Below are 13,478 nucleotides of genomic sequence, written 5' to 3' on the forward strand. Positions count from 1 at the left end.
GGTTTTCTAACATGTTGTCCCACGTGTCAGTGCTTTGCCAAGCCGATCTGCATCCCACATGAGGCAGAACAACGACAGAAGCAACACGTGGTTAACTTGAAGAAGATGAGGGAGAAGCGGATTTAGTAACGAGCGAAATGATGGTTGCTTCATCCATCCAACTTCTTTTTCTAGCATTATTACTTCATCCCTCGAACCTAAATGCGGGAAAGGTGCAACTTTGTGATTTGACGCCTCATTGCTCATTACTACGCCGGCGCCATGACTGGGGTGCTTCACCCCTGCTGCTCTGCACTCTATTCCGGTATGGCACGTGGACCCGGTAGCTTGATGTCAGGACCCCGACTCAATGCCACATCGATCTAGCATGTAACACCTCATATCACTTTGCGGCCTCACGCACGGTATTCCCACGGGTGTCGCCTTACCTTTCCCCGGGATCGTTTGCGCCTTTTGGCACACGTATATGACAGTGTCGCTAGCATCCATATGATAAGGAGCCCGGGCTGACATGGCTAGTCGTAAACCCAAAGTGGCACAGACTTACAGAGACAGGCATCCATGACCCAGCATCGAACGTGTCGGTCATCAGCGAGTGAATCCAGGCTGTAGCACTGGGCTAGCAGGACTCCGGTGAACCGGGCTGTAGCGGGCTAACAGGACTCCGATATCCATCGCGTGACATTTCCCCGAAGGGACAGACACAGGAACGAAGAAGGACACATGCCGGCCAGCCTAAGTGTTCCGGAGTAGTAGCAAGCTACCATGGCTCGGTGGAAACACTAGGAGACATTTCCCGGTAAGAGAGGCTACTAAAGATAAACAACTAGATAGTCAGATCCCACACATACCAAGCATTTCAATAACATACACACAATATGCTCGATATGTGCAAACACAACATGGCATCACAACATGACACTACGACTCAAGTATTTATTCAATAGGCTCCGAGGAGCGAGATATTACAAACAGGGGTCTCACGACCCAACAATCAGAGCATACAAGTCAAAGCACATGCGGAAGCTTAACATGTCTGAGTACAGACATCTATAAATGAAAAAGGCTGAGAAGCCTGACTATCTACCAAATCCTGCCGAGGGCACAAGATCGTAGCTGAGGTAACAAGCTAAACGTCAAAGTCCACGTGGAACTACTAGTGAGACTGAAGTCTCTCTGCAAAAACATAAATTAAGCAACGTGAGTACAAATGTACCCAGCAAGACTTACATCAGAACTAACTACATATGCATCATTATCAACAAAGGGGATGGTGGAGTTTGACTGCAGCAAGCCAGCTTTGACTCGGTGGCTAACCTGAACTACGACTGCAATGCAACTCTTTGAGGTGGCGCACACGAGTCCACATATTCACCATATCAATACACCACTATGGATCCGCTCCCGTCTCCCTACGAGAACGCCATCCCTAGCACTCACGCTTATCTTGCGCATTTTAGAGTATCCACTTTCACTTGTCTATGAACTGTTATAGGCAACCCAGAAGTCCTTTACCGCGGACACGGCTATTCGAATAGATGATGTTAACCCTGCAGGGGTGTACTTCTTCATACATGTTTCCACCACTTAGCGTCTGCACACGACATGTGCTCGGCAGACTTCAAGCGAAAGCCGACGTGGGTGTAGACCACGACCTACCTAAACACTCAAGTCCCTAGTCCAGGTTTATCGCCTATTCGGGTTCCATCCATGAGGAGATCCGGCTGGAGTTTCGCTCACAGCCCCAAACGATGTGAACAGGGTTCCCGAGACACCAAACGGGCGCCCGGTACACCGTGCCACGTGCCTACCGCATCACAGCCCACCCCTCCGGTCAGCGCTGTGCACGGCCTCCAGCATACTACAAACACCAGAAACTACTTGCAACTCCTGGACAGAGAACTTGGGTGAATAAGAAGTCGAGCGGGGTCATATTTCAGGGCCCAATGTATGGTAGTAGCTGAATCATGGATCACAAACACAGAACTCAGTTCCTAAGGACGGCTTCAATGAGACAACCCACCATGTACTCCTACATGGCCTCTCACCGCTACCTTTACCAAATCGTGTTCACCACTTAGCTCACACACAGAAGGACATGTTCACACACCTCTGATTCATCCCCGATGAATCAGACCTGACTCAACTCTAAGCAATAGCAGGCATGACAAACAAACATGAATGAGTAGGCACAACATGTCTCAAACAACTCCTACTCATACTAGTGGGTTTCATCTATTTACTGTGGCAATGACAGGTCATGCAGAGGATAAAGGGGTTCAGCTACCGCAGCAAGTAGCAGTTGAATCGTTGTTGTCCTAATGCAGTAAAAGAGAGCAGGAGCGAGAGAGTGGGATTGTATCGGAATGAACAAGGGGGTTTTGCTTGCCTGGCACTTCTGAAGATAGCATTGAGTCTTCATCAGTGTCAACGATCACATCGTCGGTACAACGTCTATCGAGGGGGAACAACACCGGCAAACACAGAAGAAACACGATCAATGCAATGCACAATATGATGCATGCTATGACATGGCAATATGAATGTGTTTTGGGCTAATGCAACTAGCAACAAGTTAAATGGGGTTGGTTTGAATACAAGATTCAAATTCCAACTCCATATATGATTATTTAAATGCCCTTTATTTGTTTTTTCCAAAACAGAGGACAAACATTGTTCAAACATGAATGAAAATGGTACAGATGGATTCCTTGAATTTTTCTGATAATTTTTCATATATAAATTATTTCATTTGGAGTTACGGTTGAATTTCCACGATTTTTAGAAGTTTATACAATTTTGTGGAATTTTTGAATTTATTTTAAATCCAGAAAATGATTTATGGCGTCAGCACCACGTCACTGTGACGTCAGCAGAGTCAACTGGGTGCCCCGGGTCAAACCTGACCCGTGGGGGGCCACACGTCAGTGACACAGGGCTGGTTAGTGTCAATGACAGGTGGGGCCGGGTCAAAGGCCACGTCAGCGCGGTCAAACCTGACGCGTGGGGCCACTGCAATTAGATTAAACCTAATCTATTTTAGTTAGCCGGTTAGTTAGGCGGTGGGGCCCGGCTGTCTGTGACACGGAGCGGTGGTTAGTGGCTAATTAAGCCAGCCACGTCAGCTGGCCGGAGATTAGCCGGCGACGACCACAGAGCACGGCGGGGGCACGCCGGACTTGTGCTAAAGGCGACGGAGGCAGCGGCTGAGGGCACCGGGCCGTAGCCCGGGCTCTCCTGCATCTGATGGGATAGGTGGGAGGCTACGGGAACGCCGGGGCTCGCCGGAACGGAGCTCGCAGCGGCGCCGGAGTTCGGGTGGTAACGGCGCGAGGCCCTGGTGGGGTTTTGGACAAGCTGAGCTGCGCATGGGATTCCTGTGAGCCCCACGAGCTCAAAGCCGTGCTCGGACGCGCCCGAAACAAGCCATGGCCGCGACGGCAACATGGCCGGCGACAGCGAGCTCCGGTTGCGGTGAGACGGCGGGTACAGCATGGGGGCGAGCGAATGGAGAGAGGGGAAACACGACGGGGCTCACCGCGATGACGACGGAACGCTCGGCGAGGTCGGGGAGGGTCCGGAGCCGACGAATTTGACGGTGATGGCCGGCGGGTCCGAGGTAGAAGACGAGCCCGGTGAGGTCGTTCGGGGGCTTCTGGAGGGGCGTGGCTCGGTGAGGTGGGTCGAGGACGGAGTGGTGGAGCTCCTGAGCTCAGCGGGAGGGCGAGGGGTGGCCGGTGGCTGCGGCAATCGGCGTCGGCGGTGATGGTGGCGTGTCGGTGGTGCTGCGGGAGAGAGCAGAGAAGGGGGGGAGGAGCACAGAGGGAGTGTGAAGGGCCAGGGGCTGCGTGGCATCGCGGACGGAGTCCAGGGCGACGAGGGGAAGGCGGCAAGCTGGAGGTGGCCGGGGCATCGCCAGCGCTCGCCACCGAGCTGCTTCGGTGCGAGGGGAGGAAGACAACAGGAAAAGGGTGGGCTGGGCCGCGCTGGGCCGGTCCTGTTGGGCCACCAGGTGGGCTTCACAGGTAAGTCGCCAGGTATGTGCTCTCTGCTCTGTTTTATTGTTCTATTTTCTTTTATTAATATCTTTTCCCATTGTTTTGAATTTAAACAAATTCAAACAATGCCAAAAACTCCTCTGAATATTTTTATTTTGCTAGATGGACTTTTCCAAAAGCTCATAAAATATTTCAGGGGTATTTGAAATTATATTCTAATTATATGAATATAATTCAAATTCAAATAGCTACTGATTTAAATTCAAAATCCCAAAAATAAATCCTTTTAAAATGTTCATTATTTTTGGTTTGGATCAAAACCCTTGCCAAAAATATTAAACATCTAAGAAGAGCATTTTGGAACAATGAATGAGATTTTAGGGTTTTTGCCCTTCTTTTATTTAGGGTTTTGAGGCTTCCAATTTTCCTCAGTTCAAGTTTCAAAATTTAAACATGATGCAAACACTAGGCAGCACCAGAAGCAAGGGATGTGACACTTGATGTCCCACATGTCGACGAAAGGGACTAGAAAATTTATGAAAGCAAGCACTCCACTCTTATAATGGAGAAGTACATGACACGATGGCCCAATGAACTATTACTTGTACTATAGTACTATAGTACTATAGTTTTGCTGTTTCACGCGATCCATCGATACAAAACCAATTAAACAAGAAAGAGCGGGATTTTTCCCAGGTGGCAGATGATACTGGCCATACATTTCAAAGGCCATTTTAATGTACACAAACTGAATAATAAAGTAACAATATGATATCTAGTAAAACTAAAAACACGTATGATTTATTGTGTTAGAGTGTAGTAGTAGTGTTGTATTGCATAGTTGTTAGATGTAACATGCGAGAACGTGTACATATGTAGTTTTCGAGGGCCTACAGTGAGAAAAGCGTAATACGATCACCAGACTTCAGAATATGCTCATTACAGTCACTATATATGTTTTGCGGTGATTATACGGTCACTTGCTCATTGTTCAGCATCGGATTGCACTCTATTGACTGGCCAAATAGTCTGCGTGGCACCATGTGGACTAGTTAAATTGACTACGTTCCTTGTGGTTCCCACCTATCAGTTCGCATAGGTAAAACGTCAGATAAACACGAATTAACGCAGGCGTGGCAAGACTCCAACCCGTGCGTGGGAACCACCTGGTTGTGTATGTGTCTGTCAGGGCCTGATGTGTGTGCATGCACGTGTAGGTTGAGAACTTGAGCGCGAGAGTGTGTGTTGGCCGTGTGGTGTGTGCATGCATGCATGCGTGCGTGGCTGCGTGTGTACATGTGAGTGTTGTGTGCATGCGTGGCTGCATGTGTTTGTGTGAGTGTTGCATGCATGTAGTTCGTGTGCATGCGTCCGTGTGTGTATAATCACCACACCAGCGCATGTGTGTTAAAACAGACGGCTCGGCATACCAATACAAGGCCACCTTGTGCCCTGTGCCCGCGATCATGACTTCGAACGACCGTCCAATATTTTTTTGTCGTTTGTTTTCATTCTTACTAGCAAAATGCCTATGCGTTGCACGTAACATCAAGATGCATTTGTATGACTAGTTTATCTTGTGAGAGAAAAGGATGAACGAGGAAAAGCCTTATTTGCAAATGTGGAGAGGTATGTGGGTACCTTTTTGCAAAATTGCCATAATTTCCTTCCTATCCGTCAGATATAAATCATACGGCCTATATTGCAGGATGGCAGGAACACCATCATCACCAACTCTATTTTTTATAAGAGCTAGCAAGATGCCCATGCGTTGCACGGAACATCAAGATGCATTTGTATGAGTAGTTTATCTTGTGGGAGAAAAGGATGAACGAGGGAATGCCTTATTTACAAATGTGGAGAGGGGTGTGGGTATCTTTTTGCAAAATTTCCATAGTTTCCTTCCTATCCGTTGGATATAAATCGGATGGCGTATATTGCAGGATGGCAGGCACACCATCATCACCAACTCTGTTTTTTATAATAGTAGAGATGTAGAGTAGATACATGCCGAAAAGTGGGCCCAATGGTAGTGAGATAATGTGATGCAACACTAGAGGTGCCACGTGGAGCATTTAACTGGGCAACTAGTCATGTCTTGAGAAAATACAGAGCTATACAGTGAGCCCGTGACTATATAATAACCACAAAACATAAATGGTGACCGTAATGAGTAGATTCTGAAGTCCAATGTACGTATCATGCTTTCTCTTTAAATATAATGATCGTCTCTGTATATATCGCAAGAGAAAGATGGAACATGCGTGAATGTGCTGGGGGCATACTTTTAGAGGACCTAGAGATAGTTTGTGTGTGTACGTTTAAGGGGCGTAGAGGGGGTGTATGCGATGGAGAGAGAGATGCTCTTCTTTTCTCTTTATTATGACCAACTTTATATATAGTATAAAAATATAAAAATTCACAATGCGGAATAAATATCATTATGGGCACCATGTAATGCAAATTAACGTTCATACTCCTCCATATAACTTTGTAATGTTGTATATATGTAGAAATTCTAAAATAATTTTTTGGCCACACTTTATTCAAAAGGAATGTTGTAAATGAAATATACATGAAGAGAGGGCTTTTTAGATCAATGGGGTAGATGATTTAACATGTGTGAATGTGTAGTTGATGTATTTGGCAGGGCCTAGAGAGGTATGTGTGTGTATTACGTATTCGAGAGAGGCATGGATAGAGGGGTCGGCGGGGGGACATGGGAGAGATCACACAAGAAACGAGAGAGGTCTAGAGAGAAAGAGAGAGAGAGGGAGAGAGAGAGAGAGAGAGAGAGAGAGAGAGAGAGAAAGAGACGACTATGATGTCACAGCGAGAGATGCGCTTGAGTGTGTATATGCAAGGGGGAGGGGATAGAGGCACGAGGAGAATTTTTTGTGTGTTGTCTGTGTTGGTATGTGTGGGTGTGAGAAGATAACAAGACCTGGGGGCAGAGGGTGTGTCACCGCGTGACGTCCGGTGTGTCGAGGTGAGGCCTTTGGTTCGGTTCCGTCCTGCGCCAGATTGGTTGGCCCGTGACACATTTAGGGAGACCCATGGATGACTAGTCGTACAAGACAAAGATAGGAGAATCATGAAGGACTCTGTGTCCACTGACAAAGTCGGCTAGGATTTGTAACCCTAGGTCCTCAGACTAAGGTAACCCCTTATCTCTGATATTACTATTCATCCAACCTAACTTTAAGGGGCATCCTACAGAATGCTCTGCTAGAGTCATACTCGTCAATTAGGAAGAGAGGTTTGAGACAATGCGTGAGAAACAGGCCTACAGATAATGTGCGTACGGGAGACACGTAGGCATGTCTATGTATATAGAAAGGGTTGATGGGGATTGTGCATGTGTATGCTTGTGGCAGGAAGAGTACTTGTGATAAAGGTTAGTGAAAACAATCGTAAATGGTTACGAGAGGGAGGGAGGGTTATATCGAGAGCATGTCTAAGAGAAAGACACCTCGGGAGAGAGTGTGTGAGCATGTGTGAGACACCACTGATGGAGAGTTAAACTACACATAAAAGACTAATGTACACATTGATTAAAAAAATAAATTGTATGCAAATATTAGGATGGGATCATGATATTTGCAATTCGCGTAAGGAACAGTTATTGATCTATCAGACATCTAGATTCTATCAAATTTGAGCATGTCTATGTTATTATTCGACGTAATTGATCCACATAGTTAGTATTTTTAACTCCAGACAATGCATCGCTTTAGCAGTCGAATATAAACGTGAGTATAGTTCATGTTGTGTGTGTAAAGCACATTATACATACGAAGTTACACAATGACTGTCGGTGTCAAAACCGGCGGATCTCGGGTAGGGGGTCCCGAACTGTGCGTCTAGGCCGGATGGTAACAGGAGGCAGGGGACACGATGTTTTACCCAGGTTCGGTCCCTCTTGATGGAGGTAAAACCCTACATCCTGCTTGATCAATATTGATGATATGGGTAGTACAAGAGTAGATCTACCACGAGATCAGAGAGGCTAAACCCTAGAAGCTAGCCTATGGTATGATTGTTGTTCGTCCTATGGACTAAAACTCTCCAGTTTATATAGACACCAGAGAGGGCTAGGGTTACACAGAGTCGGTTAGAATGGTAGGAGATCTACATATCCGTATCGCCAAGCTTTCCTTCCACGCCAAGGAAAGTCCCTTCCGGACACGGGACAAAGTCTTCAATCTTGTATCTTCATAGTCCAGGAGTCCGGCCGAAGGTATAGCCCGGCCATCCGGACACCCCCTAATCCAGGACTCCCTTAGTAGCCCCTGAACCAGGCTTCAATGACGATGAGTCCGGCGCGCAGATTGTCTTCGGCATTGCAAGGCGGGTTCCTCCTCCAAGTACTTCATAGAAGATTTTGAACACAAAGGTAGTGTCCAGCTCTGCAAAATAAGTTTCCACATATTGCCATAGAGAGAATAATATTTACACAAATCTAATCTGCTGACGTATTCCGTAGCGTGACATCACACTACGGCCAAGTCTATTCAAATCGTTTTATTGTCCCACCTCAGCACGTTTAGCGAGGCGGTTTCCTTGGCACGTCTTGTTAAAGCAGAGATCGTGTCCCCTTATTCCGGGATTCTCATCAATACGGGTGTGGGTAACCCAATCGTGCCATCGATTACGGCGCTTGGGAGATAAGCGAGTTTTACAAGGCTGGTGGGGGCGCATAGTCGCGTCCACCCATATAAGGGGATAAGGATCCACCTTTTCATCCGCGCCCTCTTCCTCCTTTGCCTATCCATTTCCGCGCATTCGAGCTCCAGCGCCCAAGTCCGCAAACCCCACCTCAACCTTCTCCAGCCATGTCCGGAGCAGGAGGCAAGTGGATGGTCTCCTCCGTCACGGAGGGACACATCAAAAAACTGAGGAAGGCCGGATACTTGTCTAACGACATTGTGCACCGGCTTCCCGAAGAGGGGCACTAGGAAAAGGGCTATAGATAGGATTGACACTAATGGCGCACCAGGTAAGTAGTGTGCCACTACTATATACTAATGGCGCACCAGTTGGTGATGCGCCATTCGTGTGGAAGACACTAATGGCGCACCAGAAAATAGGTGCGCCACTAGTGATAATTTTTTTTCATTTTTACATACATACTAATGGCGCATCCTACCGAAGTGTGCCATTACTAGTTCTAACTAGTAATGGCGCACCAGACAGGGAGTGCGCCAGTACTGAATTTTTTTATTCTTTTTTTTGCAAAACTACTAATGGCGCACTGCCTCACAGTGCGCCATTACTAGTTTAAACTACTAATGGCACACCCTGTAAAAGTGCGATTAGTATATTTTTTTACTTTTCTGCAAAACTACTAATGGCGCACCACTTGCAGGTGCGCCATTAGTAACCAGGGTTACTAATGGCGCATTTGCAGGTGGTGCGCCATTAGTAACCTGGGACCCCAACAAGATATTTTGGACAGCCACACCTACCCACTCACTCTCCTCACTTCATTCCCTCCACCTCCTTCTGCAAACTTTCGGCTGCCTCCTCCTCCTCACCTCATTTCCACCATAGATTCATCAAAATTAAGTGGTGAAATTACCTTTTTTGATAGGTAAGTTAGGGGAAAGCTATCTTCATGATGTAGATCTACTTTTTTCTCCGTAGCTCGCTCCAACAACGTGCACATGCACTTTTTGTGGCCTAGCTAGATCTATGTATGTTTGTGGTGTTGCATGTGTTTGTGGTGTTGCATATATGTTTGTGTTTGCAGGTACCGGTATTTGAAATGCGATAGTTGCCAATATTTTGCCGGAATGTTGATTCATTTCTGTTTCGGCGAGAATTTTGGCACTATGCATTCTTTTTGGTCCTATTTTTAGGGAAGGTCATGCCAATTTTTTTCTTGGTTCTAAAATATCGTTTTGCTCTACCCCGCAGGCGACCATGGTCCGCACGATGACCGAAGGCATCGTGAATAGGTTTTTGAGCTCCGCGAAGGCCGAGATGCTTCAAAAGAACGAGATGGAGATAAGATGTGCGTGTCGAAGATGCAAGCTGAAGAGCCTTATTGTGGACCCGGATTCCGGGCAGGTGCGGGACCACCTGCTCTTGCGTGGTTTCATGGATGGCTATCGGTGGCAAGGTGATGAAGATGACTATGAAGTCGTCCATGGGGGCCGGGCAAGAAATGAGGAAGGGCAACAAGACAAGTACCACCGCGGCGAGGGCGGGCGAGAAGACGAAGAATCTCCAGGACATGATCACGACGGTGATGCTGTACATAGTCATCATGTAGAAGATGTCGTACATGATGGTGAGGAAGATCAAGACGAAGGGCATGATCATGAAGATGAAGATGCCGGAGCAGACGACGATGGAGGCTGGGTGCAGGACCCTCATATTCAAGAGCTGCTTCTCAAGAAGACGGATAATGCAAGAGCTGCCGCCCGAGAGAAAGCCAAGCTGGATCAACTGGAGATAGACGCGGTTACTCCATTGTATGAAGGATGCAGGCCCGAGGATACCTGCCTGAAAGTAATGCTCATGGCTCTGGAGATGAAGGTAAAACACAAAATGACCGACGCATGCTTCGACGAGAACATGTCATTCTGGAACGAACATCTTCCCAAGGGGAACAAGTGCCCGACCAGTTTCGAGGAGGCGAAGAAAATCGTGTGTCCTCTGGATTTACCACACGTGAAATACCATGTGTGCATGAACAATTGCATCATTTATCGGGACGAGCATGCGGAGTCTACCATATGTCCGGTGTGCGGCGTCACTCGATACAAGAAGAGGAAGAAAGCTCCTCGAAAATCGGTTTTGTACTTTCCGATCACTCCTCGTCTGCAGCGGTATTTCGCGGACCCTAAGGTAGCAAAGCTCCTGCATTGGCACGTGGATAGGGAGGAGAAGAAGTGGGAAGATGACGGAAATGATCCGGAGATAAATAAAAAAGACAAGATGCTGAGTCACCCTAAGGATGCGAGCCAGTGGCAAGCGTTGAACTTCAAATACCCAGAATTTGGGAAGGATCCAAGGAACATCGTGCCGGGCGAGAGCACCGATGGAGTCAATCCGTTTGGCAGCCAGAGCAGCACACATAGCACCTAGCCTGTGTTTGTGTAGATGTACAACCTTCCCCCCTGGTTGTGCATGAAGAGGAAGTACATTCACATGAGTATGCTAATTGAAGGGCCGAAACAACCAGGGAACGGCATCAATCTGTATCTGGGGCTGCTGAAAGAGGAGCTAGACACGCTGTGGAAAACGCCAGCCAATACATGGGACGCCGCAAAGAAAGAATATTTCCCTATGAGAGTCGCACTGCTCACGACGGTGCATGACTATCTTGGTTACGGATATCTCGCGGGGCAGGTAGTCCACGAATTTTCTAGATGCGTAAGGTGCATGGATGACACAATGTATCGCCAGCTAGATAGAGATCCCGGGTCTACGAAAACCGTGTTCATGGGACATCGAAGGTGGCTTCGCGACGATGACCCATGGAGGAAACGCAAGGATCTGTTCGATGGTGAAACCGATCCCCGAAAACGCCCGTGTACGAGGAGCGGCGAGGAAATAGACGAGTTGTTGAAAATTTGGAAAGATTGCCCACTGCCGGGAAAGAAGCAAAAGGCGCCAGAGCCGGGAAAGAAGCGAAAGGAGCCAGAGCCGCTGCTGAAGGTATGGAAAACGAGGTCTGTTTTCTGGGACTTGCTGTACTGGAAGATCCACCGTGTGCCTCATAGCCTTGATGCCATGCATATCACGAAGAACGTGTCCAAGAGTCTGCTTGGTACCCTTCTCAACATGCCAAAGAGGACCAAAGATGGGCCGAAAGCAAGGGAAGACTTGAAATCAATGGGCATCAGGCAGGAGCTTCACGCTAATGATGATGATGATGATGATGATGAGGCGAAGCAGGACACAGAAACTCGTCGCAAAGGCAAAAAGGCCAAGAAGACCGGAAGTGACTACCCTCCCGCGTGCTTCATTCTAAGTCAGGAGGAGATCGAGCAGTTTTTCACCTGCCTCGTAGGAGTAAAACTTCCTTACGGTTACGCAGGGAAGATAAGCAGATACCTAGACCCAGCGAATCAGAAGTTCAGCGGGATGAAGTCTCAGGACTGTCACGTGCTGATGACACAGATAATTCCAGTTGCAATCCGTGGGATCATGGACGCGCACGTCTGTGAAACGCTATTTGGCCTATGCAACTTTTTCGACGTCATCTCTCGGAAGTCGATTGGCGTGAGGCAACTCAGAAGGCTACAGGAAGAGATCGTGGTGATACTATGCGAGCTTGAGATATACTTCCCGCCCGCATTCTTCGACGTTATGGTGCATCTGCTGGTCCATATCGTGGAGGATATCATCCAACTCGGGCCGGCGTGTCGGCGTTCTAGGAACGGGGGTCCCCAGACTTGCATGCCTGTGGCCTGTGGCGTGGCCCAAAAGGGGGCCCAACACGGCCCATCTTCACCAACGCAAACCCAAGACCCTCGCGAGGGGCCAAGCCTCGCGGGGCGGACGACACGGAGCTTCCTCAGGCACGGCCTTGTCAGGCTGGCTCACGAGGAGGCAGAGAGACCAAGGCGGGGTACCACATGAGGTGCCCGTGACGCAAGCCATGACGACCGAGGGCGCCATGCGGGTGCCAGCCCGCGCAGTGTCCTCCTTTCCTCTTTGGTGCAAGGGGGGCAAGAGCAGCCGCGGAGTACCAAGGCATCAGGCAAAGGTTGCCATTTCGGTGCAACGAGACCAAGACCAGGAGGACTACGAGACAGAGGTCACCGTGGAGCCCAAGACGGCGTCATCACCAGAGCTTTGCGCAGGCGAAGACTACTTTTGTTAGGATAGCTAGTACTAGTTGTCCCCTTTCAAATTAGCCCGCCATTGTTGGCTCCCTTCCCGCTCGATATTTGGGAAGAGGACCAGGGCCTCTATAAATAGGACCAGCCACCCACATCGAAAGGGGGGGACCACACGAACACAAGGAGAGAGGACCCGAGGGCAAAGAGAGAGAGAAAGAGAGAGAGAGAAGGGTGACTGAGCTCCTCCCAGCAGTCCATCGCCCCAGCAAAGAACAGACCCTCGCGAGGCTGTTCTCCCTTGTATTGTTCATCATCATAAGCCCAAGGGGCAATCCACCGCACCACACACTGGAGTAGGGTATTACACCACAACGGTGGCCCGAACTAGTATAAACCCTGTGTCTCTTGTGTTGTTCTTTCCTCAGCTTTTGATCCTAGGAAGGCGGAGGGGTATAGGTAAGTAGGAGACAAAAGCTCCGCGCGCACCCCAGTGTTCGAACCTCAAGGGTCTGCCGGAACCCGAAATCCGACATTTGGTGCGCCAGGTAGGGGTGCACCGGGATTCGTCTTCCACCACCCCGTTCTCCTCCGACCATCACGCCCATGTCTGACGCTCGTCGGGCCCGCGCCAAGCGCCGGGCCGCGCTCGCTTCCCGCACCGCCCAGACGGCCCCCGTCGGCG

This window comes from Triticum aestivum, chromosome 2A (genome assembly GCF_018294505.1).
Source record: "Triticum aestivum cultivar Chinese Spring chromosome 2A, IWGSC CS RefSeq v2.1, whole genome shotgun sequence".
NCBI lineage: Eukaryota > Viridiplantae > Streptophyta > Magnoliopsida > Poales > Poaceae > Triticum > Triticum aestivum.